At 47.2% G+C, this 26,553-nt stretch overlaps 1 long non-coding RNA gene across 2 annotated transcripts in view; it reads left to right on the top strand.

Annotated features, from left to right (window-relative positions):
• The window catches only part of LOC122443504, a 34,265-nt gene extending 8,244 nt beyond the window's left edge, over nt 1-26,021 (top strand). Inside the window, exons 2-3 of one of the 2 annotated variants that reach the window (XR_006270028.1) lie at nt 354-451; nt 25,994-26,021. This is a non-coding gene — a long non-coding RNA (uncharacterized LOC122443504). Of the gene's footprint in view, nt 1-353; nt 452-710; nt 900-25,993 lie in introns of those variants that run through there. The other variant, XR_006270027.1, reaches the window with a different exon arrangement.
• Nucleotides 26,022-26,553: the final 532 nt, after the last annotated feature.

The raw sequence follows: 26,553 nt of genomic DNA, 5'->3' as shown, positions 1-26,553 counted from the left end.
GTTTCACTTATTCTGACTCAAAACTGGGCTCTTTTTTTCCTGCATCACAGATGCCTCTTTTCTTAGTAGACCTGAATTTCGTGAGAACAAATTGCCCAATTTGCCCATGGCTCTGTTTTCTCTGAACATGTTCAGAGCAGATCTGTCTCCTTAACAAACTTGGATTAATATAAATCAAGTAAGAATCATACATCATTGATCACAGGTCCTGAGGAAAGGCTCGATCAAGCCTGTTCTTGAGGAATGAGGGCTGTGAGTTACCCTTTGATTTTTAGCCATTTACGTTGGGGCCTAGAGTCAGACTGGTACCAATGGACACATCTGTCCTAACCTCCGGATTTCTCCTGTTTCAGGGCTGTACGCTCCAGGCCTCGATGAAGAGCCCAAACATGGAGACGTTCAAGCAGCAGAAGGTGGAGGACTTTTATGACATCGGGGAGGAGCTGGGGAGGTAAGTGGCTGTGAGAGTTGTACTGATCGGTAGATCTTATAGGTCACAGGCTTGTCACAAGGCTTGTGGAAATCTTTACAAACGATCCAGAGGGTGATTCCTTGTCCTGCGCACCTCTGCAAGTAATCTTCTCTCTGGATATAAAGACTTGCAGCAGAAGGGACTAGAATTATTGAGTTCCATGTTTTCAGTATAACCCGACTGACAGTTATGGCGAATCTAAATGACTCTTGTTTTATCTGTTGCTTTGCTCCCAAAGCCCTCCCCAGGCTCTGGCCTGAGATCTGACTCGTTGGTTCTTTTCTGAAACCCACTTGGGATTCTCCATGGCTCTCGGGTTTTGTTCTGTAAACTCAGAGCCTGAATAGAAGGTGAAATCATCTTCCTGAAAAAAGTTTTGCATCGAGTGACAAGCCATGCAAGCCTGGTCGTGAAGCTTCGTCGGATCTGAGTTATTGGGTGCATTTTCAGGTTTGCTAAACCCACAAAACGGACAGGGATAAGCTCAGATCTGAAAGTAATTACTGTCTGGAGAGAAATGAAGATTTTCTGAAGCTCTTTCCTTGTCTCTCATTTATACAAAGCTAGTATCCGGGTGGTGTTTTAATGATTACAGAATACCAGTCTTGGAGTTTGGGTCTCTTAACAATTCATGAAATGGGAATAATTTTTACTCTTGTTTTTCATGAGGAAACTGTGTTCTAAAGAGTTTAAGAAAGTTGCTGGAAGTTGCTCAGCCAGCAAGGGGTATGGCCAAGGTCTGTCCAGTCCAGTCTGTACCTGCATACCCGTCATGTTCTCTGATGCACATGGTTCTTGCACACTCACATGTGCTCATAGTATACCCAGCCCCATCCCTCCACACACCCAGCAGAGTAAAAACCGGGGGGTTCAGGGCCTTCACTGAATCCGTGGTGTGAACAGGAGCCTTTCCCTTTAAAAAGCTCTTGTGTCAGGACTCATTGTTTTACTTCCTTTTATCTTTCTTTCTTTATTTTTTGTAAATATATGTATATATTTACTTCCTTTTATTTTAAGCATTAGGATCACATTGAATTTATGTTAGTGTTTTACCACAATTTAAAAAAAAATTTTGGCCATACCGTGTGGCCTTTGAGATCTTAGTTCCCCAGCCAGGGATCAAACCCACACCCCCTGCAGTGGAAGCACAGAGTCTTAACCCCTGGACCACCAGGGAAGTCCACTACAGCTTTGAATATTACATCTTAATGTATTATACAGGTTTGCTCATGTCATTAAATATCTTAATGCAATTTTACATTCCCTTGTACATGCATGCCTCAATTATTCAGCCTTTTCCCCTACTTTAAAAAATAGGCAGTTTCCATTTTTTAAAATTTTCATTACTAAAGTTGCAATGAACATCTCTTAGCAGAAATTTCTGATCCTGTTTTTGATTGTTTCCTTAAGATGGATAACTAGAAACTGGGTCACTGGGTACTTTTATTTTTGAAGAAAAACTACAAAAAGACTACCAGAGGAGCCTTAGTCAGGGAAGAATAGAAAGTGCAGTTACAGGAGTTCCCTGGTGGTCCAGTGGTTAGGACTTGGCACTTTCACTGTCGGGCCTGGGTTCAGCTCCTGGTAGGGGAACTAAGATCTAAGATCCAGCAAGACACGCGGCGTGGCCAAAAAAGAAAAAAGAAAGTGCGCTTCAAGTTCAGGAAGTGCTTGTCCTGGCTGACTGCCTAGGTCAGGGAGCAAGTGTCTACAGAGACCCCCGAAGGGGAGATTCCTCAGCATTCTGTCTGAACCGCTGCCCCTGGCAGTCCAGAATCTGGGAAGGGCTGGGGAGAGGCTGAAGGGCGGTCACCTGGACTCTGCCTCTGAGTGGGAAGCGAGGTTCTCTTTGACTTGGGTGCTTCTCCTGACTTGTGATGTCAGGGAGAAAGTGACCCCTCAGCAACAGACCCTGGAAGGCCCTTCCAGTGTCTTCTTAAATTTAATTTTCAAAACTTTTGGGCATGCCACAAGGCATGTAGGATCTTAGTTCCCTGAGCAGGGATCGAACCCTCACCCCCTATGTTGGAAACTGAAAGACTTAACCACTGGACCACGAGGGAAGTCACCTTGTTGTTCAGTCGCCCGGTTGTGTCCAACTCTTTGTAACCCTATGGACTGCAGCACACCAGGCTTCCCTGTCCTTCACCATCTCCTGGGAGTTGTTCAAATTCATGTCCATTGAGTCAGTGATGCCATCCAACCATCTCATCCTCTATTCCTTCTCCTCCTATCTTCAGTCTTTCCCAGCATCAGTGTCTTTTCCAGTCAGTTGGCTCTTCACATCAGGTGGCCCAAGTATTGGAGCTTCAGCTTCGGCATCAGTCCTTCCAATGAGTATTCAGAATTGATCTCCTTTAGGATTCACTGGTTTGATCTGCTTGCAGTCCAAGCAACTCTCAAGAATCTTCTCCAACACCACTATTTGAAAGCATCAGTTCTTCAGTACTCAGCCTTCTTTATGGTCCAACTCTCATATCCATACATGACTACTGGAAAGCTATGACTATACAGACCTTTATTGGCAAAGTGATGTCTCTGCTTTTTAATATGCAGACCTTTTAATGTGATGTCTCTGCATATTCAGCTGTCTAGGTTTGTCATAAGTTTTCACCCCCCTACATTGGAAGCTCAAAGACTTAAACCACTGGACCACTGGGGGAGTCCTCTACAGTGGCTTTTGATTCGATGGCCTTGTGTTGGCCACATCCTGTGTGTGGGTGCTCCAGGTACAGAGATGAGCATGCCACAGGGAGTCTTTGGCCCTGGAGCTCCAGCCTGGCCGTGGCTGTGGGCACAACAAGGGCAGTGTTGACTGGGATTATCTCGGTTGGGCTGAGAACTGAGAAGTCAGGATGGGTTGTTGATGTTGGGCTCTGAAGAAGGAAGTAGCAGCAGTTTCCTGTGGAATTCATCTATCATTCCTTCTTAGTTCTGTCTCTCCCTGACTCTGTACATCAGAGATATTAGAACTGGAAGAGACCTCATGTTTCTGGGCTACTACAACAGGGTGTGAAGGCCACATGTACCTCACGGCCTGGGGAGCCTTGGAGGACCACTGCCCCCTACCCGACACACAACCTGAAACTTTCCTTAGACGCTAGCTGGACACAGGGCAAGTGAAAGACAGCAGAGGCCTAAGGCATTTTGCATGGCTTGCTGTCCTAGGATTTGTGGTCTAGAGGTCAGGTGAGATGGAAGGGCTGTAGAGGTCTTTCTTCCAAGCCCCTCATCTGACCGTTGAGGAGACAAGGCTCAGAGAGAGGAAGGATGTTGCCTGGGGCCGTAAACAGGCTGGAACTAGAGCTGCTTAGAGGGGTAGCCCTATCTGTCTTTCTTCCCCTCTTCTTCACGGGCTCACTGTGTGCCAGGCATTGTCTGAAGCAGTGACAAAATAGCCATTCCTGTCCCCCAGTGGCTTATGTTCCGTTGGTGGAGGAAGACACTGAACACATGATGGAGGGGTTGCAAAAGGACACATCGCTCCAGAGTGCATGGTGGGCTGTGAAAGGACAGAGTGGGCCACACTGAGAATGGGGAGCATAGTTGGGACTGGGTGGTCAGGGGAGGCTGCTCTGAGGAAGTGGCAGAGGATAAGTGTGCAGGCAGGGAAAACAGCCTGGACACAGGCCCTGAGGTGGGGAGAGCCTGGGCCCTGAGTTTCTGGCCGGAGGCCTGTGTGGCCATGGAACATGAGCTGGGACCGGCAGTGCTAGCTGAGGTTGGATATGCAATTAGAGGCCAGTCTGCAAGCTTCCTGCCAACATGGACAGTTTGAGGTTTGTGTGCTTCCTAGCTGTGCAACCTTAGAACAACTTCCTTGATCTCTCTGACCCTGAGTTTTTTGGGTTTTGTTTTTTTTACCCATAAGATAGAAATAGTAACAGTAGCTACCTCATGAATATAGGGGTGAAATGGGATGCTGAGTCTGCAGGGTTCCTCACAGAGCTGGGTACTAGGTGTTGAATGAACACCTAGTAGGGCTTCTGCCTTTGAACTTAAACTGCCTTTAAGTTTGAATGTCAAGACGCCGTCTCCCACCTCTGGACCCCCTGGGAGGACAGTGGGGGTCTCCCAGGAGGAATAGCAGTAGGGGTTGTTCTTACATTTGGGAGGAGCAGTGTGTAAACCTTCTTCAGCTCTCTGCTCTTGCCTAGACTCAGGGCTGTTTCACTGATTTTTGTTGTTCAGTTGCTCAGTTGTGTCTGACTGTTTGCAACCTCATGGACTGCAGCATGCCAGGCCTCCCTGTCCTTCACCATCTCCAGGAGTTTGGCCAAGTTCATGTCCATTGCATCAGTGATGCCATCCAGCCATCTCATCTTCTGATGCCCTCATCTCCCTCTGCCCTCAATCTTTCCAAAAATCAGGGACTTTTCCAATGAGTCGTCCATTTGCATCAGATGACCAAAAATTGGAGCTTCAGCTTCAGCATTAGTCCTTCCAGTGAATATTCAGGTTAGCTCCTCATTAAGTCCTTACTATGCAAAAATGAAAATGAGTGAGAGTTGCTTTTCATTTTTTACCTGTAATGACAGGTGGAGCTCACAGTCACCATGTTGAATGAAGGAAGGCAGACCCAGAAGAGTCATACTATATCATCCCATTGGTGTCAAGTTCAAGACAGGAAGAATGAATCCCTGGTGCTAGAGATCAGAATAGTGGTTATTCTTGAGGGACCAGTGGCTGAAAGGGGACATGGGAGGGACTTCTGTGGGGAGGCTATTGTTGTGTTTCTTGATCCCGGTGCCTATTTCACTGATGTGTTCATTTCATGCATATAGTTAGGCCATACTTGTATATGTACATTTTCCCATATGTATATGTATCTGAACTGAAGCCTTGTTTTAACAAGGAATCTTTAACTGCACTCCCTGCCCTTGTCTGGCCCCTGAAGTGCATGTTTCTGATGCCTCTGGAAGGTTAGTCTGGGTGTATATCAGCCACGAAACCCATAGCTCTCTGGTACCCTGTCTGGAACTCAGTCCCCCTCATCTGTAACCTGGGGTGAAAGCATCTGTATCACCTACTTCACACATGCAGGTGAGGATTCACTGTGATAAAGACATAAACTGCTGGGCAAATAAGAAGGATGACTATTTCTATTGTTGTTTGACTCATCCCCAGGTCATTGTGTTTCTGCTTCCCACAGCCACTGAGACCAATTCTGTTCCCTTCTGAGGAAAAGGAACTGGGATTCTGGCAAGTTTGGCTTGACCAGATCAGAAGCTCGGTTCCCCTTACCCCACTCCCATCCTGGCAAAGTTCCTGAGACTAGGCAGCGGTATGCCCTTATCTTAAAAAGAAGAGAACATCTGTGAGAAAAGCTGAAGAATCCAGCTTTGGATCTGGATCTGGCCTGAGAGTCCTGGGCATGGCTGGGGCCTGTCTGGCCCTGCACACCTCACTTGATTTTCTGGCTCACATTCTGGCACCAGCCTACTGGGGATGCTGGAGGTGGCTGGCTGTTTCTGGGAGCAGTTGGAGAAATGCTGGCCTGCAGTTTCCGGTCTCTCCCAGCCTGGGTAGCCACTGTAGGGTAGAGCGGGGCTCATGAAGAGAAACCCATCTAACTCCTCGTCAGATAGATGAGGCTAAGACTAGAAAGGGGAAGTGGCTTGTCCAAGGTCACATGGTGAACGGGTGATAGACTGTTAGGGTCCTTTAGTAGACCAGAACCTGGCGGTCCAGAGTAGACAATAAGAAAGCGAAAGATGGAAAGAGGCTAATAGTCCCTGGGTTACACAGCCAGCCTTTGCGCTCCAGGGAATCAGCCAGAAATAGAGAGAGAGAGAGAGAGAGAAGGACACAGGGACCCAAGTCTCTGGTGGAGCAAGGGTGCTTTATTGAATTCTGTAAGAGTATATATACCATAATACAAGGTAGCCTCTTCAGATAAAGATCAAGAGACCAGACTTCACAAGTTACCAAGGAAACAAGGAGCAATAGAGGCCATAAGGCCAAAAGGCGATCCATATCAAAGTGAAGTGAAGTGAAGGGATTCAGTCGAGTCCGACTCTTTTGTGACCCCATGGACTGTAGACCAACAGGCTCCTCCGTCCATGGGATTTTCCAGGCAAGAGTACTGGAGTGGGTTGCCATTTCCTTCTCCAGAATATCAAAAGAGGGTCATAAATAATCCCTCTCACCAAATGGAAAAGCTAATGAAGGAAATCCTATGCAAGCATCCTATCTCTAAGATCTCAGTCCTGTGAGCGGCTTGCCTGCTCCTCTCACCCCTGACAGGGACTAATAAGGAACAGAGGGCTCAAGGGAGAGAGAAAACAGCACACAGGAATCCTCCTGTTAAACATTCCCTGACAATAGACGAGGGTGGAAACTGGTGATCTGACTCCTCTACAGCTCTGGCCACCACACTATAAGGACCCACAAAACACAGACTTATTTTTTCTTTAATTTGAATGCTTTTGGGAAGGGGGGGCATTATTTGGTAGGATAGTCTTTTTTGTTTGACCTTGGGGACAGGTAGCAGAGTCAGAAGGGAAGGTATTTGGGAAGGATTAATGTTCCCTGGGAAAGGGCACTGGTGGACAGGGCCAGTGATGACTACTGTGTGTCTAGTGGTACAAGATAATTTAATGTAAGCAGCATAAAATGATCAATGGTTTCTTCTTTTCTATGTTGATATTACTTTTCTTGCTTTATTGCACTGAGTTGGCCAAAAAGTTCTTTTGGGTTCTTCATAAGATGTTACAGAAAAACCCAAATGAGCTTTTTTGGCCAACCCAATATTACTGCATGAACATAAAATCATAAAATGTTACTGTTGAACTGAACCTCAACAAGAATTTAATCCAGATCTCCATTTTATAAACAAGGAAAGTGAGACCCAGAGAGGGGAGGTGATTTGTCCAAAGTCACAGAGCCAGAAATGCAGGAGGTGAAAGAAGATTTTCAGTCCCACTGTGCTAGTTTAAGTAAAACAGAGGAAAACGTCTGTATATGTACATAAATTCAACCTTTATCTACAGCCCTCACCTCTCTCAGGGCGCCTACCTGCCCAGTACCCCACTCATCCCATCATCCCCTCCCTGGCTCCCCTGGTGAAGAGAGCGGCCAGAGCCCTGATATATACAGGAGGCTCATGTGTGCCAGGCATGCTGCCAGGCATTTAGCCTGCAGGGTCCCCTTTTATAGGGACAGGAGCCTTTGGCTACGTAAGGAGCCACTCCTCCGAAGCCTCATCCTTTGTCAACAGGCTGAGGAATTCCCTGGGAAAGCTGCGTGCTGGACTTGAGTCTCCTGATGAGATCCTCTATGGTTAAGATCACCCACCTCACATGCATCTTAGCTAGGGCATCTTCTTTTAGGAGAGAAAGAAAAACCTCCAGGAAATACGTAGAGCTCAGGTATATCCAGGCTGGGTTCTCAAGCACAATCTAGCTATAAAACTATAAAAAAAAAAAAAATTAGGTATTTGGATTTACCTGTCTCTGTCTTTGGGAAAAGGGTTTCCAAGATGAACTCAGAGGCAAAGGGGCTTTTATTATTTCCTCTTTTTTTTTTACAAAAGATTTCTTTTTCTTGATGTGTACTGTTTTTAAAAATCCTTATTGAATTTGTTACAATGCTGCTTCTTTGTTACGTTTTGGTTTTTTTGGCCACAACGCCTGTGGGATCTTAGTTCCCTGACCAGGGATGGAAATTTCACCCCACTCATTGAAAGGTGAAGTCTTAAATTAACCATTGGACCCCTGGGGAAGTCCCTATTATATCTTTTCAAATTTAAAGAATTTATTGTAGAAGTGATGCATGGCATATGTCATAAAGTTGTGAAAAGTTAGAGTAAACCTCCATCTGCCCTCCCTCCACGTCTCACATCTGCAGGTAGACTTTGATGGTTATTGTCCTCTGTTGTCTTTCTGAACTTTAAGTAAGGCAAGTGTATATTGACCCGGATGGGGTCATACGACCAGAACAATCTACAACTTGCTTTTCTCAATGAAATACATTGAGTATCTTTTTATAACAGTGTATATAGATCTATGAGATTTATTTTGGGTGAAAGCTTTTTTTAAAAACAATAAAACATTTAAGGAGACTGGTTTAAGCCCATACAAAATTAGCAGCCTTAACCAGTAACTATTTTTATTTCTGGGTCTTACCTTCTAATCTGTCCCTGGCTATTTCTCACGCCCACACATCCTCTCCTCTCTTGTGTCTGCTTGAGGCCCAGAGTTAACATTCCCCCAAGTGCTAAGCTCCTGGGGGCGGGTTGCGGAGACCAAGGGGAGCTGGAGCAGCTCAGGCCCCGGGGTCCCAGAGAGGAGATTAGGCCTATCTGTCACGTGTTTGAACTGAGCTGTCAGCTCCGAAGGCCGGGCCACACCTGCTCTCCTATTCTGAGCGCCCCGACAGTACCGTGCGGAGGCCAGAAGGCCCCACATCTTCTGTGACGTCTCTCTGCTCTTGGCCTTCCCTCCCTCTTGGAGGGAAAATTAAACTTTTCCTTCAAGGTCAAGATCAGATGGTGTCTCAAATACTGTTTGATTCTACTTATACGAGATACCTGTAAAAGTCAGATTCAAAGGATCAGAAAGTACTGTGCTACAGCATGAAGTATATATGCCGTGGTGCGCTTAGTCGTGCGGTCGTGTCTGACTCTTTGCGATAAACATATTCTTTTTCAGGTTCTTTCCACTGTAGGTTATTATAAGGTATTGAATCTAGCTCTCTGTGCTATGCAATAGGACCTTGTTGTTTATCTATGTTATATATAGTAGTGGATACATGTTGTTGTATTTAACCCTCATAGCACCTTGTAAGGTAGTTCCTATTCCCATTTGACAGATGAAGAAGTTCAGCCTCCAAAATGTTAGGTAATTGGCTCAAGAAATACAGACGAGCTACTTCATCAAGGAGAAGCCAAGTGGCAAATTCCACTTCATGCAGCACAGCAAATCTGAGAGAAAGTCAGAAATAAAAGCCAGAAATTTCTCTGGCTGGAGCCCTGTCTAAAGTCCTGGCATGGGGTTCTGGTGCCTCTGATCACACACATGCTTAGATTTCCTTCTGCTAGGAAAGTGAAAGAGACCAACCTAAGTTAAGAGTCTAATGCCCTCATGTCAGTTTCTGTGCCAAGTACTTCTCATCTTCCAGAACAATATGAACTGGATCACACTCCCACTTTACAGATGTGAAAACTGAGGCTCAGAGAACTTTTACAGTGGCAACTGGTCACTCATGCCAAAAAACTTTCTTACTGCTCACACTGAGCATGCTGTGTTGGGCCCAGGAAACTTTCAGCTTGGTTAGTGGCAAGGAAATCTTTTAGGCCATAACAAGCCAGTGGTTTCCAAAAGATGAGTGAGTGTGTGTGGATGAGTATGTGCACATCTGTACTGTAGGTCATTGTCATAGTCCAAAGATTCTCCCCAGATACCCATTGTGTGCTGGGCACTGTGATGGGTAGTGGAGACAGGGCTCAGTCCATGCCCCATAAGAAATTAGGGGGCACAGGGAAAAGCTAATGAAATGGGAGTTACCTGGTGGTCCAGTGGCTAACACTCCACATTCCCAATGCAGGGGGCTCAGATTCGATCCCTCGTCAGGGAACTAGATCCCATGTGCTGCAACTGAAAGATTCCACATGCTGCAACTAAAGATCCCATGGGCGTGCATGTGTGCTCGGTCACTTCAGTCATGCCTGACTCTGTGTGACCCTATGGACAGTGTCCCACCAGGCTCCTCTGTCCATGCAACTCTCCAGGCAAGAATACTAGAGTGGGTTGCCATCTTCTCCTCAAGGGGATCTTCCCAGCCCAGGGATTGAACCTGCATCTCATGCATCTCCTGCATTGCAGGCAGGTTCTTTACAGCTGAGCCACCCTGGAAGCCCAAAGATTCCACATGCCATAACTAAGACCTGGTGCAGCCAAATAAATAAATATTAAAAAAGAAATTAAAAAGCAAAACGAAAGGTTGGAACAGACTATGAGCTGTTCCCCAACAGGGAACCCAAGAGGGACCCCAACCTTGTGCCAAGTGTTCAGTGGAGGAAGCTGTCACCTTAAGTGGGGCGGCTCTGCATGGTCTCATTCTGGAGATGACGTGTAACCACCTCGAGGTCAGGGCTCTGCCAAGTACTGAGAGGCAGCAGGTCCAGGCTTGGGCAGGAAGGCACGTGGAGAGGGTTGAAGGGCTGCGGCTGCCAGGAGGATAGGCAACTGCAGGGGCCCTGGATGACAGGGGCCCTGGAGGAGAGAGGGAGGTGCCTTTATCACTCATTGTCAGGCAAACAAAGCACAAAGCCACTCAAACAAAGTGGCTGCATTGCTTGGGCTTCACTCAGAAGCTAGCACGTGGAGGGGGTGCGCTCACTGAGCTGGTTTGCATGGGAAAGCTGTGAGAGCTGGTGGGAGGTTCTGTGTGGAGATAACTGAAGCCATCATATACCTGTTATCTACAGGATGTGCTTTCCTTTCTGCTTATTTATCGTCAGAATGTACATCTTGTGTTGCGTTGTTTTTTGACTCCACATTGATTTATAGATACCTTTCCATGTATCCAGAGTCCATATAGCCTAAAAATTTCTTTGTTTTGAAATAATTTCAACTTTGATAGAAACATTTGCAGAATAACTGAACTCCCATATATCCTTTATCCACACACCAGCTTTTAACATTTTGTTACCTCCTCTCTTGCCCTCTCCTTTCTCCCCCTACTCTCTACTCCTCATCCTGTTCCTTTCCCCTCATTCTCCTTCCTTCCTGCCTCCTTTCCTTCTTCCCTTCTTCCTTTTTGTCTGTCTACCTACCCGCCTGTTGTTTCTGAGCCATTTGAGAATTGAATGCAGGCATTATACCTCTTTACCTTTTATCCTTCATTATGCATCTCCAAAGGATATGGGCCTTCTCTTTCATGACCATATTACAGCTTTCAAGTTCAGAACATTTCACTCCAATATAATGTTTTTCTCTAAACAATCATCCTTGTTCCAATTTTGTCAGTTTTTCCATTTAGAGCAGTTTTTCTCCCTGTAGAATAAGATCCAGCGGCAATCATGTATTGCATCTCCTTGTCATATCACTGTAGCCTCTTTAATCTGGAACAGTTCCTCAGCTTTGCTTTGACTTTTATGACAAGATAATTTTGAAGAATACTGACCCTTTAGAACAAATAGATACAGTCCACATGTTTTCACTAACTTCATATTAATCTGCTATATAAACATTCCCCATTTACTTAACTCACCCTATTGTTTCTCATAACTAAAAATAAGTGTTTCTATGAATGTATTTGTTGAATTTCCTCTCTCTGCATTATTTCTGCCAAGCCCATTCCCAGGGGTAGAATACCAGGTCAAAGGTTGTGACTGATTGATAGTGGTAAAAACTAGAAATACTGAACCTGTTTACTAGGTCACCAGCATATTTCCTTCTGGCTTTGCCAGTACTCTTTCATTGTTTCGGGATATTTTTGGTAGCTTAAGGGTTTTGTGAAGATACTTAATGTTTTCACTGTGGAGGAATTTAAAGTGGTTGAAGTCTTCTGTGCTTTTCCCTTCATGCCAGATCTTGTTCTCTTTGCTACTTTAACTTTTTTCATGGTGTTTCTATTTCATTTTCATAGATAATTTAGTGTTCTGATAGCAACACAAGGTGGGCAAGGCAAATGTAATCATTCCTATTTTAAAAGTGACGAAAATAGGCCCCGTCAGGGCTAGAGACAGAAGTCTCCCCTGGAGGCCGATGGTGTTGCCTTCCTTCCCCCAGAAGTAGAGGGGATTCAAGGTGTTTGGGGGGCCCCAGAACTCCAGCAAAGGGTGTCTCTTCTTTGTCTCCACATTTATTTATTTGTTTACTTACTTATTTAGCTAGCTAGCTAACTAGCTGCACCAGGTCTTAGTTGCAGCATGTGGAATCTTTCAGTTGCACCATGTGGGATCAAGTTCCCTGAGCAGGGATCGAACCTGGGCCCCCTGCATTGGGAGCATGAAGTCTTAGCTGCTGGACCACCAGGGAAGTCCCTGTCTCTACTTTTAGAAGCCGGCTGCAATGATTCTGTAAGAAAGCTTTCTGAGAGTTGCTGTTGGGAGAGGCAGTGCTTGGGGAGAGGTGTGTTTTGAGGGCAAAGGAGAGAGTTTGGTTTCCCTGTACTCTCTGTTGCTGGGGAGATCAAGTTGAGGGGTAAGAGCCAAGGCCGGTGGTAGGAGTTAGGGCCTCAGATAACCATCAGGTCAGTAATGCCCCAGGGCTCTGGTAGTGCAGGTGAGAGGTCATGTGAGGGCCTGCCACAGAGAAGTTGCAGCAGCCTTGGGAGTCTCTCTTGTGGAGATTCCTCCAGCCCCCAGAGCAGTCTTCAGCCAGGCGTTAGAGCCCAGCTGTACCCTGAAGGGTTCCTACCTTGTGTAGTCCAGGGGGTGAATGGCTAGGACAGCCCTACAGTCAAATCCAGTTTGCCACCTATTTTGAGGGGCCCTGATGCTAAGAATGGGTTTTACAGATGAGCAGTTCCAATAAATTTGTTGTTTGAATGCTAACATTGGACCCCAATTAAACAAAATGTTATCCACCCTCCCCACCAATTTTCATTCTTCTCATTGGAAGACCTATGTAGAAAACAAAACAAAATAGTATAAACTCAATTCTTACCATATTTTGAGCTTGATTAATTTAAATTTTATGGAAATTTCATTTTGTCCTTTGTTATATAATATCCTTGATTTTCACTCTTGGCCCTCAATGCCTAAAATATTTATAGTCAGGCCCCTTGTGGGAAAAGTATGTCTGCTCCTGACCTATTCCAGTGTTGCTTACTTTTTAAGCAGCGAAACTTTTAAAAAGTGGCTTCTTCTGGGGTGGAGGACAGAATAGAAACACATCAAAGTGAAGGTGCAGTTACCGGAGAGGAGGAAGAAGAGGAGAACAGAGGTCCGCCTGCCTTCCTTCCCTGCCCTCTGTCTCACAGCCTGAGAGGAGCCTCCCAGAAGCCCGGTTTCAGAACCACTGTCCACATCCAGGAGTGCTGTTCTGTCCTGTCTGCAGGAGGTGCTGGGGCGGAAGAAGGGAAGAGAGCTCAGGGTACTGGGGACCGCGCATCCGCTCTAGAGCAGGTCCTGCTCTGCTCATGGGACATTACCTAATTTAATCCTCTTGCAGCCCTACAGGGCGGTAGGTGTTTCTCCCATTTTGCAGATGAGGAAACTGAAGGTTGGAGAACCTAACTAACCTGCCGAGGGAAGCGTCAGATCTGGGATTCAAACCCATGACTTCTGACTTCTGGTTCAGTGCTCTCTGTGAGGCACCAAGTTGCCTAGGGTTTTCTTTTTGCCTGTGACTCTCGGGTCCCCTGCAGAGAACAGGGGAGGAGGTGGATACTGTTGTTTCGCGCTTCTGCTGGTTTACAGTGGAATCTGCTGAGAGCCCAGTGCTCACTGCTTCATCCATGTCCATGGCTGGCCCTGCTTCCCCGCCCAACCCCATCCCCTGCTGCCAGCATCTAAGCCTCAAAACCGTATTCTTGAAACCTGAGGTGCTGGCCCCTGGTGGCCTGGCCACAGGGCCCAGAGGGTGATGAATTATCCTCCCCTCTCGGGGGTGAGGCTCATTTGTCAGCCTGGGCACAGGGCCTGCCAACTAAAGAGGAGAACTTGGCTGCTGAGGGTTTGCAGTCTGGTTCTAGGAGGAATTGCTCCTACCTGTTATTTGTTTATTTATTTTTATTTATTTGGCTGCCCTGGGTTCTTAGTTGTGGCATGCAGCCTGTGGGATCTAATTTTCTGACCAGGGATCGAACCCAGGCCCTGTGCATTGGGAGCATGGAGTCTTAGCCACTGGACCACCAGGGAAGTCACTCCTACTGGTCTTTTGGAGGAGACAGGGCAGGGGCAAGAAGTGTGGCTGAGAGGCAGCGGAGGGCCCCAGTAGGAGGACAGGCTTGGAGCAGGAGGCTGACGAGCCCTAGCCCCCGGGCCCAGGTGTGAGCCTGGCTCTGCTGCTGTGGCCCGCTGGACCTCGGGCAGCTTCACTCTGCTGGGCTCCATTCTTTATCCTGAGATGGTCCCTGTTTCACGGGGTTGTTTTCCAGCCTCCTGGGATCTTCTCTTTTACTGTCCAAATAAGAATAATGAGCATTCCATTCCAGGGCAACAGGAAATCCTGTTCCTGACCCAGCATTTCTGGGTTTCTCCAGGGAGTGCCCACACCCTCCTTGATGCCTCAGAACCTTGGACTCATGGACCTCTTCCTCCTTCAAGACAAACCAGCACTTCCTCTGTGACCCTCTCAGGCATGGACTCAGGTCCGTTTCCAAGGGCCTGCCTTGTCCCTGAGGCTGGTTGCCGGGTAAACCGAGTTTCATGGAAGGTGTGGGGGTAGTGAGAGGCATTTCTGCACAGAGAAGGAAACACCTTAAAAGAGGGGTAACAGTCACCTCTGCTCCTCTGACTCCTGACCTCTGCCACGGTGCTGGGGTCTTCCAGGACCTCAGCCCCAAATCTGCTACTGTCCTTTATACTTACCCCTTAAAAGAGACCCCCTATTCTTTCACATGTAGGAAGTTTAGATTCTTGTTACAACCTCTCCCTGAAAGGGCCCTGGGCATCTCTTTTCTAGAATCAAAGACCCTTTAAAGTTCTTCCCATACAAAAAACCATCTCTGACCAAACCCCTCCCCATGATGGAGTCTTTTGTCTTCCTTATTATGGATAACAGTTCTGAGCAGCTTTCAGAATGACACTTTTCCTGTTCCCTGGCAGAGATATAAGGGGCATATCCTGACATGTGGGAAGTACGCAGCAAATGGTTGCAGATATGGGCAGGATGATGCTAGAAGCCCAGTGGTCTTGTTTTGAAGAGCTCATAGGGAGGAGCTGGGTCAGGCAGCTTCTCCTCTGTTACATCATTTGATCATGAGCCTCCACGTTGGGGTAGGTGGGCAGGTGGGCAGGTCACTGTCCGCATTTTACAGAAAAGGAAACAGAGGCACAAAGACCCAGCCCCTCCTCTTGAGAGCAGGGAGGCCAGTTGGAGTGGAGGTAAGGCTGTGTGTGCACAGGGCCTTGTAAACACAGGTCTAGGTAGCAATCTTGAAAAGATTTTGTAAAGAGATTGTAGAACACACCTTTGGACTCAGCTAAGTCAGCAGTGTTTCCAGAGTTTGCGATTATGAACTTCTTTCTGATGTCTCAGCTGAGCCCTGATGAAAGAGCCTTCCTGGGGTCCACACATGTCTCTGAGATTTCAGCTCCCTGCTGTCAGGAAGCATGCTGAGGCCCTGGCCAAGCCGGTTTGGCTCCACCCTCCCCTCCAACCCCAATGCCCCTGGTTTTCTGTGCTGTTACCTTCCAGGAGGGCCTGTGGTTGGACCATCTCCAGGGCAGCTGAACCACCCCCCTCCAATGCACAGTCAAAAATTTGTTTCTTGGGGGACTTCCTTGGAAGTCAGTGATTAAAACTCGGACTTCCAATGCAGGGGGTGTGGATTTGATCCCTGGTTGAGGAACTATGATCCCACATGCCGTGCAGTAGCATGCCCCCTCCACCACCCCCAACCCCCAAAGAAAATTTAAAAAAAAAATTGTCTCTCAGACTCCGAAGTTAAACCTGGGTACAAGTCCCAGTTTTACTATTCACTGCCTGTGTGACCTTGGGCAAGTGGCTTTACCTCTCTGAGCCTTGGTTCTCTCATCTCTCAAGTAGAGAACATACCACCTGCCTTATCACCCAGAATTTGAACTTCGATCTCTCCTGACTCTAGAGGATTGAATGAGATTATGACTGAAGTATGTAGCACCATCATTGTCATCTTGGGCAGTACGTCTGAATCACAGAGGAGGTTTAAAACAAGCACACATGTGTACATGCCAGGGATTCAGATCTAGAAGGTCTGGGGTGGGGCTCTGTCAATCCATATTTCTTGAAGTGTCCCAATTTGTGTAGACCGTACACCTGGATCCAAGATCACTTCTTTCAACTTACAAAACAGAAAAAGACTCACAGACTAGAAAACGAACTTATGGTGTCTGGAGGGGAAGGGATCGTTAGGGAGTTTGGGAAGGTCATGTACATGCTGCCATACCCAAAATGGATAACAAACAAGGACCTACTGTGTAGAACAGGGAACTCTGCTCAATGTTATGTGGCAGCCTGGATGAAAGAGGGGTTTGGGGAAGAATGGGTTCGTCTATATAGATGGCTGAGTCCCTTCACTATTCACCTGAAAGTATCACAACATTGTTAATTGGCTATGTGAAAAGTGAAAGTTAAAGTTGCTCAGTCGTGTCCAACTCTTTGCGACACCATGGACTAAACAGTCCATGGAATTTTCCAGGCCAGAATACTAGAGTGGGTAGCCATTTCCTTCTCCAGGGGATCTTCCCAACCCAGGGATCAAACCCAGGTCTCCCGCATTACAGGCAGATTCTTTATCAGCTGAACCACCAGGGAAGCCCATTAATTGGCTTTTTCCCAATACAAAATTAAAAGTTTAAAGTTTGAAGAAAATAAAAGATCATTTCTTTGAGAATGGTACTTGAGGAACATAGTAAGCTATGGAGATGGCTGGGTAAAAAGCTCTGTCTGCCTGGGCCAGTGGTATATCAGCTGAAAGCCAATTGAAGGACCCCTGTCTGAGGCTTGATATAGGTTGTGGAGGGAATGGAAGATGCAGTGGTTCCACAAGCTAATTCCCCTCTGGCTTCTAGGTTCACTTTCTGTTGCAGTGACCACCTTTTGGCATGCCTTCCCTGTGTCATCTGTATCTCACCCGTATATGGAGCCCTGCTCCACTTCCACCCATGCCCAAGTTCTGCTTCCTTCCAGAAACCTATCCTGACTGCTACAGGCATGTGGACAGCAGGCAAGGTTGGGTGCGCTTGTTCTATATTCCTACAGTATGTTATGGATTCTCTAGTTGCCATTATTTGCCTGTGAGTGTGCTTCCATCCTCTTTGGCACCACCCCTTAACCAAAAGCTACCGTAAGGCCACTTGCAGTCCAGTGAACTTTCTGATCATAGGCTCTGGAGGTCATTCTGTTTCATCTCGTAGTGTCTTACCCAGGGATAGGCATATAGTAGGTGCCCAGTAAATGTTCGAATGAGTTCTAGTTTCACCTGGCTCCCAGGGTCTCTATTCTGGTTTCGCACTGTGACATTAATCAAATTTCTCTTCTTCTCTAGCCCCCTAGTCCCATTTCCACCCCTCCTCAACTAGAAAATGCCATGTTTCTATGAAATACCCATTAAAACATCTCTTGGGTAGAAGGTGCTTTGATGGGCATAGGGAAGGGTGGAGGGGGAGTGAGTGCAAAGATATAGGTTATACTTTCTAGGAACTTATAGAGAGGTTGTGGAGGCACACAAACAAACAAAACAGCCCATGAGAATATCTTCCTTGGCAGCAATTCAAGAGCTGTCAGAACACAGTGCAGTGAAAAGAACTTGCAGACAATCCACATGATACTGATTCGGAACGTGGCTGCCTCCGTGGGCTGGAACAGCCAGGAAAGATTTCAGGAGGTGGGAGCTTAGTGAAGAGTGGGTGGGATTTGAATAGGCTGAGCAGTGAGTGTGGACTCGAGCCACCCAGAATAGACAGGAAAATGAAAGTTGTGTTTGTGGAGGTGGGTATAGGGAAGCAGTGGGCAAGCCCAGAGTAACAAGCAGGGGATGGACAAAAGTCTAAGCTGACCATTAAAGTTTTACTAGTCATTGGTATTGGTCACAGTGCGAGGAGATGGTGTTTGTCTCTAATGTGTTTAGTTTCCATTTTTGTCGCCACCTTAGTTTCCTCCTTGCAAGGTAAGAGCTTTGAGGCCAGTGTCTAAGCCACATCTTTCCTGTAGTTGTCTGATACAGAGTCAGGGATAAGTGGCTGAAAGATGAAACTGAAGGGTGTGGCTGACTTCGTCCATTACTGCCCCGTACATAATTGTTCTGAAGTAGAAAGTTTTCTGGAGGTTCATTCTGTATTCTGAGCCAGGCTGAGAGCCGCCTTTAGACAGAGGGCAAGGTTTATCCTTCTTAGTGTTCCCACCACCTCTAGCCTAGAGCTGGATCCATAGCAGACACTCAACAAACATAGGGGCTGGTGTAACCATAGACTGTACTCAGCCAGCACTGAGCCCTCGAGGGCTTGAGTTTGTGTTTCCAAGCCCAGAAGAAGGTAGAAATGCAGCGGCATTATTTTCATCACAGCCCTGTTCATAGGACCTTCTTTGTTTTCTTGCCTGGGGGGGGGGGGCGGGGGAGGGGAATAGGGCAAGTGTGCAGAGCTGGTTGACATCCCAGCAGCTGTACAGAAAGCGCGTTTGTTCTCCCCTCTTGTGTGCTAGAGTCGCTGCACATTACAGCGTCCTCCTGCACTGGTGTTAACCTGTGGCTTCTGTCCTGCTGCTGCCTCTCCGGGAAGTGTCTGAGCCTGGTCCTGCGACCCCCAGCAGGGTATCTAGGCCCAGAGAGAGCAGATGCCAGCGTTTCCCCTTGGGAGCAGCAACCGATCTCAGCTGAGGAGCTGCTGTGGACGTTCCAAGTTGTGCTTGTTTCTTTCTTGAGACTGAGGATGAGAGAAATGCAAAGATCCATCTGTGACATCTGAGCCATCAGCCATGGACTTAGAGCAAAGCACTGGATTCAAGCCCCACTTTACCCACCATTTGCTGTTTGACTTTGGATGAGCTACTTACCCTTTCTGGGCCATGCAGCGTTTTGGTGGTGCAAGTGGAATGTGAATACAGATCTCCTTGCTCCCAGGACTTCCTCTTTCTGTTACTCCACAGAAACACTCCAAGCATTTGATATCACACTTTTGCTTTCGACTTCTTCTTGTTAGTGTCTGAGGTGCTCTTAAGAACAGGGACTTCCTTCAGAGGCCTGCTGTCAGCAATCTACCCCCAAACCATAGTTCTCCTACATTTCCTTCCTATAGTTAATTTCTTTTAAGCCTCAGAGTTCTTTGAGGCTACCTGACAAGTCTCTATTTTTAAAGCATAGTTGATATATAATGTTGTATTAGCTTTTCTGTACAGCAAAGTGATTCAGTTGTACACACACATGTGGTAGTGGTTTAGATATTTACTTGTGTCCAACTCTTTGCAACCCTGTGTAGTGTAGCCTGCCAGGCTCCTCTATGCATGGGGTTTTCTAGGCAAGAATACTGGACTGGGTTGCCGTTTCCTTCTCTGGGTTCCCAAACCAGGGATCGAACCTGGATCTCCAGTATTGTAGGCAGTCCCCTGCATTGCAGGCGGGTTCTTTACCAACTGAGCCTCCAGGGAAGCCCGCCCCCACCCCCCATATATATATATATGTATTCTTTTCCATTATGGCTTATTGAAAGTGAACGTTCTCAACTGTGTCTGACCCTTTGCAGCGCCGTGGGCTGTAGCCCACCAGGCTCCGCTGTCCATGGAATCCATGGTGGTTCAGACAGTAAAGAATCTGCCTGCAATGCAGGAGACCTGGGTTTTATCTCTGGGTTGGAAAGATCTCCTGGAGAAAAGAATGGCTATCCACTCCAGTATTCTTGTCTGGAGAATTCCATTCTGTTGGACAATCTTTGTGATTTATTACAAGGCAAGGTATTGAATATAGTTCCCCGTGTTATACAGTAGGACCTGACCTTGTTGTTTAGTATGTCTCTTGATAACTGCTAAGAGATCCTTCCAGAAAATGTGGGCCAATGAAACTGCTTTGGTGAAACAAGTAATACCTTCTCAAAACTGGGCACCATAAAATGTTGTCATATGAATAGATGAATGAATGAATGAATTGCAGCAAATGGCAAGAGAATTGATGCTGCCATAGGATCACCTGAATCATCTTTGTAAGAGACCAGGTCAGTCCTGGGAAGACTCCTCTGTGAAACAGACCATCATAGAGCAGCACTGGCCCAATTTCCGGTCCTGATGAAATGGGTTCTGTCCCCCACTGCCACTGCAGCTCTTTCTCCATGTTGATGCATTTGATGAGACCGTGCAAAGAGAGCTGGTATAGGAGTGAAGGCATCCTGGGTTTGGTTCTAAAGCTGTAAGTGATTAGGCAAATCCTTTCCCTCCCCAGGGCATCTCAGTTTCCCCATCTCTAATGTTTAAGTGCCTTCCAGCACTAGCCTCCTGTGACTTTATGAGTAAGTGAGGCATCCTTGCTGGGTCAGAGGCCACCTGCTCAACAGGGAAGGAGTCACTCACCAAGTGCCATGGCCCTGGACACAGTAAAGCCTGTGGTGCCACTGAGGCTGCTGCTGCAGAGATTAGACAGGGACGCTTGGCATTGAGGCCGTACCCAGGGCCTGTTTTAGCAACACAGCTAGTAAATATTGACTCTGTGGCACAAAAATGGAAAGCAGAGATGACAGTGTTAACTCACTCCAAGGGTAGAAGTTCAACAAGCACTGATAAGACAAGATGCATTTACACAATGTGTGGGTGTATCACTGACAAATAAGTTGTTTAGGGGTGGGGAGAGCCGACAACAGGAGGAGGGAGGTTTCGCGGCTGATTCACAGCTGCTGTCCCTGCTTACTCACGGTTCATTTTTAAATGAATGGATGCATACATTCTTGAAGCATACAGAAAAAAGACTGGAAGGAAATACATCAAAACATTCACTGTGACATTCTCTAGAGATGGTGAAATTGCCAATAATTTGATTTTTTTTGGTATGTGTTTTTTTCCCTTCCTGTTTTTCACACTGTCCAATGATCACATTGCTTTTATAATCAGAAAAAGACAGTGTCTTAGAGGAATAAAATGCCCTTCTTTGAAGAGTCAGAAGTCACTTTCAGAATCATCTAAGTACCTCAGATCTTTGTGTTTTGCCTGCTGGGTGTTGTAAGGTAACGTAGCTATCAAAAAATGAGAGAAGTCCATATGAGAGAAGTTTATCTTCAGAATAAACCCTGATCTAAGTGTGTTTACTTATTGATTGTACCCATGAAAGTGGAATGTGGTGGGAAAAAATTCCAATCACTTGAGAGAGCAGGATTTTTTTTTTTTTTTTCTGTGTCAACAAACACTTACTGCTCTGAGCGCTTTCTGTTGGTCAGTCCTATACCCTGCAGTGACCAGGCCTGCCTTGGCCCAGATCTGGGCAGGTCTGAGAATAGGGCAGTCTGGTAAGTGGTTCCAGTGGTTCTTATAAGGTCGCAGGAGCCGGGTATGGAGGAGGGCCCAGGCCTTAGAATTTGGAGGGCACAGGTGGGAGTGCCATTATGACAGTAATTATCACTGATTAAGCACCAACTCTACCCCAGGAACCGTCCGAATGTTATTACTAATCCTTACAAAACTTTGTGTGCTGGGCATTAGCTACCTCTTGGGGATGAGGAAAGCAGGGAGGTGAGAGGTGACACCCACAACTTCAGAGCAGACTTCCCTAGTGGTCCAGTGGTTAAGAACCTGCTTGCCAATGCGGGGAACATAGGTGTGATCCCTGGTCTGGGAAGATCCTACATGCTATGAGGGAACTAAGTCCATGAGCCACAACTGCTGAGTCTGTGCTCTAGAGCCTGTGAGCCACAACTACTGAGTCCATGTGCTGCAACTACTGAAGCCTGTGCGCCCTAGAACCCGTGCTCTGCAATAAGAGAAGACACTGCAGTGAGAAGCACACACACCATGGCTAGAAAGTAGCCTCCCTCCACTTGTTGCAACTGGAGAAGGCCCCGGTGCAGCAACAAAGACTCAGTGCAGCCAAAAATAAATAAATAAATAAATAAAATTATTAAAAAACAAACAAACAAAAACTGCAGAGCCCAGCAGACTGTTTTCACACCCACATCTGCCTGGCTGCGAAGCATGTGCTCTTCCCACCCTGCCAGGCTGCCTCTCAAGCAGTTTAGGGTTTTACACTGGAGAACAGACACCTGCAAAGAGAGCCTAAGCTAACAGCAAGGTGCGTGCATGCAGTCTCCATTCAGGACTGAGGGTCTTTGGAGGAGGAGGCAACCCCAAGTGGAGAGGATTAGCCAGTAACTACATGGAGCTTCCCTGGTGGCTCAGTCAGTAAAGAGTCTGCCTGCAATGCAGGAGACCTGGGTTCGACCCCTGGGTTGGGAAGATCCCCTGGAGAAGGAAATGGCAACCCACTCCCATATTCTTGCCTGGGAAATCTCATGGACAGAGGAGCCTGGTGGGCTGCAGTTCATGGGGCTGCAAGAGTCGGATAAGCCTGAGCAAGATTGAGTGACTAAACCTACCTAATAACTACATGTAGGATCCTGATGTGAGTCCTGTCCCCAGGTGTGGGTGCATCTGCCCTCCTCGCACTGGGGCGACCCAGTGGGGGCACTGGGGCCACAGGAACCATGGGACAGTTGAGCTTTTTTTGAGGGTCCTTCTGACCAGTCCAATGATCCCTTCATCCTCATCATTGCTTGTGTGATGGCAGAGGTCATTTGTTGGGGGAGGCAGTTAGAGTTGGGGGCTGCAGTATCAGAACCTCTGGGGGAGGAGAAACTGGTCTGTTGGCCTCCTTTGTCCCTGATTAATTAAAACAACCAGTAGAAGAGTATCGTGGGGGTTTGACTTTGTAGCTGGCTTGGTAGAGCTAATTTCTGAGTCTGAGCAATCAGTCTTTGGACTCAGAGAGGTCCTCAGAGTCCTTGGGACTGGCCAGAAGCCTCACTTCTTCACCCACCTCTCTTGGTAATCTCTCTACCTTCAGACTAACTGGAGAATGTTTTGTCTACCACCTTTACCCAGGAAGGCCTGCTTTCCGACAGTGAATCCCTCAGAGTTGGAGTTCATTGGTTAAAACTGTTTTCCACTTATTTTGGGCTCCTCAGGTGGCTCAGTGGTAAAGAATCCTCCTGCCACACGGAGGCACAGGAGACACGGGTTCAATCCCTGGTGGAGATCTCCTGGAGGAGGAAATGGCAACTCGCTCCAGTATTCTTGTCTGGAAAACCCCATGGAGAGAGGAGACTGGCGGGCTACAGTTCATGGAGTGCAGATTCGGGCGCGACTGAGTTACTGAGTACACGCGCACTCACACTTATTTTATTTTCTTAGGAGAAAGGATATGTGATTTTTGGGGGAGGGGCTGAATTGTGGTGGTATGTGGTGTTTTTAAAAAACTGGGTTTTCAGCCCAAGCAGCTGAGTTGAATGAAGCCTAGCAGCACCCGTAATAGAATGGCTTATTTTGTGGTTCTCCAGAGTTGTGGCTAGAATATATTTGGTTTCCTGGGATAGCCATATAGGATTTTTAAATTTGATGGAGAAGGCTTCAGAGTTACCAAATTTGAAAGGAGCAGAGGCATCTGTATTCTCCTGGCTCAAGAGTCTGGGTTCCTCTGAGGCTCACACTAATGTGTCTGTTTTTTGTTTTGGGGGGGCATGCTGGGTCTTTGTTTCTGCATGTGGGCTTTCTCTGGTTGTGGTGGCTGGGGCTCCTCTCTAGCTGCGGTGCACAGGCTTCTCATTGTGGTTTCTCTTGTTGCAGAGCATGGGCTCTAGGCACAGGGTCTTCAGTAGTCGTGGCCCATGGGCTCTGGAGCGCTGGCTCAGTAGTTGTGGCTAACAGGCTTAACTGCCTTGTGGCATGTGAATCTGCCTGAATCAGGGATCAAACCTGTGTCTGCATTGGCAGGAGGATTCTTAACTACTGGAACACCTGGGAAGTCGAGTGTCTGTTTTTTGACATAAAGTGATAATCGTAATAATCACCTTCATTTGTATAGGACTTTATAGTTTATGAAGCACATTCACATACATTATCTCATTCTATTCTTGTGGCTACATTTCTAGATAGGCAGGAGCAATTAACCCTATTTTACAGAAGAGAAAAAAGAGGCTCAGAGAGGTTCAGTGACCTGGTCGCACATCTAGGAAGAGGCAGCATCAGAAGTTGAGCCCAGGTTTTCTGACTCCAGAGCAGGAAAGGCAGGGAGATTTGCACCCAGTTTATGATGCGGACCTGTCACGCTGCTGGAATGCAGGCTTTCTGGGCACAGGGAGATGTGAGCATCCCAAGACTGTCCTGGGCCCAGCAGAGCCCACCTTGCAGAAGATGGGACAGCCTTTGAGGTGCAGTTTGGGGTTTTGTATGGGCTGTGCCTCTGTGGCCTTCTGTGGCTGCTGTTTCTATTTGGTTTTTACAATTGCCTGTGAGGCAGCAGGGTGGGTACATCCTGTGAGCCCCATTAGATGAGAAAATTGACATTTCAAGAGGTTGGGTGACTCACTCAATACCATTTATTCTTTATATACAAAACAAACATGAATTGCATGCCTATGGGAGGCACATAGAGGGCTGAGATCATGGCTAGTGACTGGCGAGTGAGGAATATGGAGGTGAGGTAAGTGAGGGAGGTGAGTAAGGAGTAAGGTGAGTAAGAAGAGGGACCACAGCAGGTACTCAGTAACTCTCGGCTGAGTGAGGGCCCTGGAGGACAGCCCCCCGGTTGCTGATCTCTTAGTGTCCTACCCCAGCAGTAAGGACAGGGTAGGCTCAGGCCAGTGTTCCAGAAAAACGTTGTTATTCGTCTAAAGAATGATGATAATTGCTCCCGTTTATCGTGCTCCTGTTGTGTAGCACATCATAGACCAGGCGTTTTACCTGTGCTATTTCGTATTTATTTGGCTGCCGTGGGTCTTAGTTGGAGCACGTGGGAGGTCTTTGTTTCATCATGTGGTCTCTTTCGTTGGGGCACACAGGCTTCTTTAGTTGTGGCACTAGAGCTCAGCTGCCCTGGGGCATGTGGGATCTTGGGTCTCCGAGCAGGGATCATACCTGTGTCTCCTGCATTGGAAGGTGGATTCTTAACCACTGGACCACCAGGGATGTCCCTACCTGTGCTGTTTCTAACTATCCTCGTTACTCCATTTTACAGATGAGAAAACTGAGGCTCAGAGAGTCCTAATCACTAGGTACCCCAAATCATCCTAGGATTAAAAGTCAGATCTGTTTGACGCCAAAGCTAGCGTCCTTCCTCCTGAACTACTCTATGTCTCGATGCAAATGAGCTCTGAGAAACTTGCTGGAGAAGAAGTGTGCTTGTCTCTTTTGGGGAGCTCATGGATAACGAAAGAAGGTCAAGTGTGGAGGGACCTTAGGTGGGTGGACAGGGCCACAGCTCTGGATAGAGAATCTTTAACAGGTGATGAGGCCTGCTGGTGGGAGCCCTGCCTGATGATCAAGCAGATGGGGTGAGCTGGGTGGGGCCTTGTATTCATGGCTCCTCCATCCTGCGGATTTGACATCCTCAGAAGCCAGGGGTTGCCTTGTCCCCCTCAGATACCCTCCCGGGAAAGTGCCACTAACACAGGTTTTGTGACCGCTGTTACACAAAGATGAGTGACATTTCCCAGGACTCCTGAAACCCCCAACCTGCTTCTCTGCCCCCCTTCCCTGCTGTATTAATTTCCTGGGGCTGCCATAATAAATCATCTCAAACTAGGTGATTAAATCAACAGACATAAATTCTGTCACAGATGTGGAGACCGAAACTCTGAAATCAAGGTATTGATAGAGTTCATTCTTTCTGGAGGCTCTGAGAGAGGCTGGGTTTCATGCCTCTCACCTAGATTTTGATTCCAGTTTTCCTTGGCATTCCCAGGTTGTAGCTGCGTCACTCCAGGCTCTGCCTTGGCCTTCACACCCCCTTCTCCATGTGAGTCTCTAAGTGTCCTCCTCTTCGGTCGAATCTCCCCCTGCCTCTTCCTTTCTTTCTGCGCTGGGTCTTCACTGCTGCGTGCGGGCTTTCTCGAGTTGGCAGAGAGCAGGGGCCACTCTCTAGTTTTGGTGTGTGGGCTTCTCATTGTGGTGGGCTTCTCTTGTTGAGAAGTGTGGGCTCTAGAGAGTGGGGCCCACTAGTTGTGGTGTGCATGTGGGATCTTCCTGGACCAGGGATCAAACCTGTGTCCCCTGCATTGGCAGGCAGATTCTTAACCATCGGACCACCAGGGAAGTCCTGTTTTATTCTTATAAGGACAACTGTGACTGGATTTAGGGCCCTAACAGGTAATCCAGGGTGATCTCATCTCAAGATCCTTAAGTCCACGACATCCCCAGAGACCCCTTTTCCACATAGGTTACGTTCACAGGTTCTGGGGATTAGGACACAGACATATCTTTTTTTGAGGGGCCACTATTTTACCTACCACATCTGCCACCCCT

This window comes from Cervus canadensis, chromosome 6 (genome assembly GCF_019320065.1).
Source record: "Cervus canadensis isolate Bull #8, Minnesota chromosome 6, ASM1932006v1, whole genome shotgun sequence".
NCBI lineage: Eukaryota > Metazoa > Chordata > Mammalia > Artiodactyla > Cervidae > Cervus > Cervus canadensis.
The sequence above is the reverse complement of the archived record's forward strand: the minus strand, read 5'-3'. Positions and strand labels throughout refer to the sequence as shown.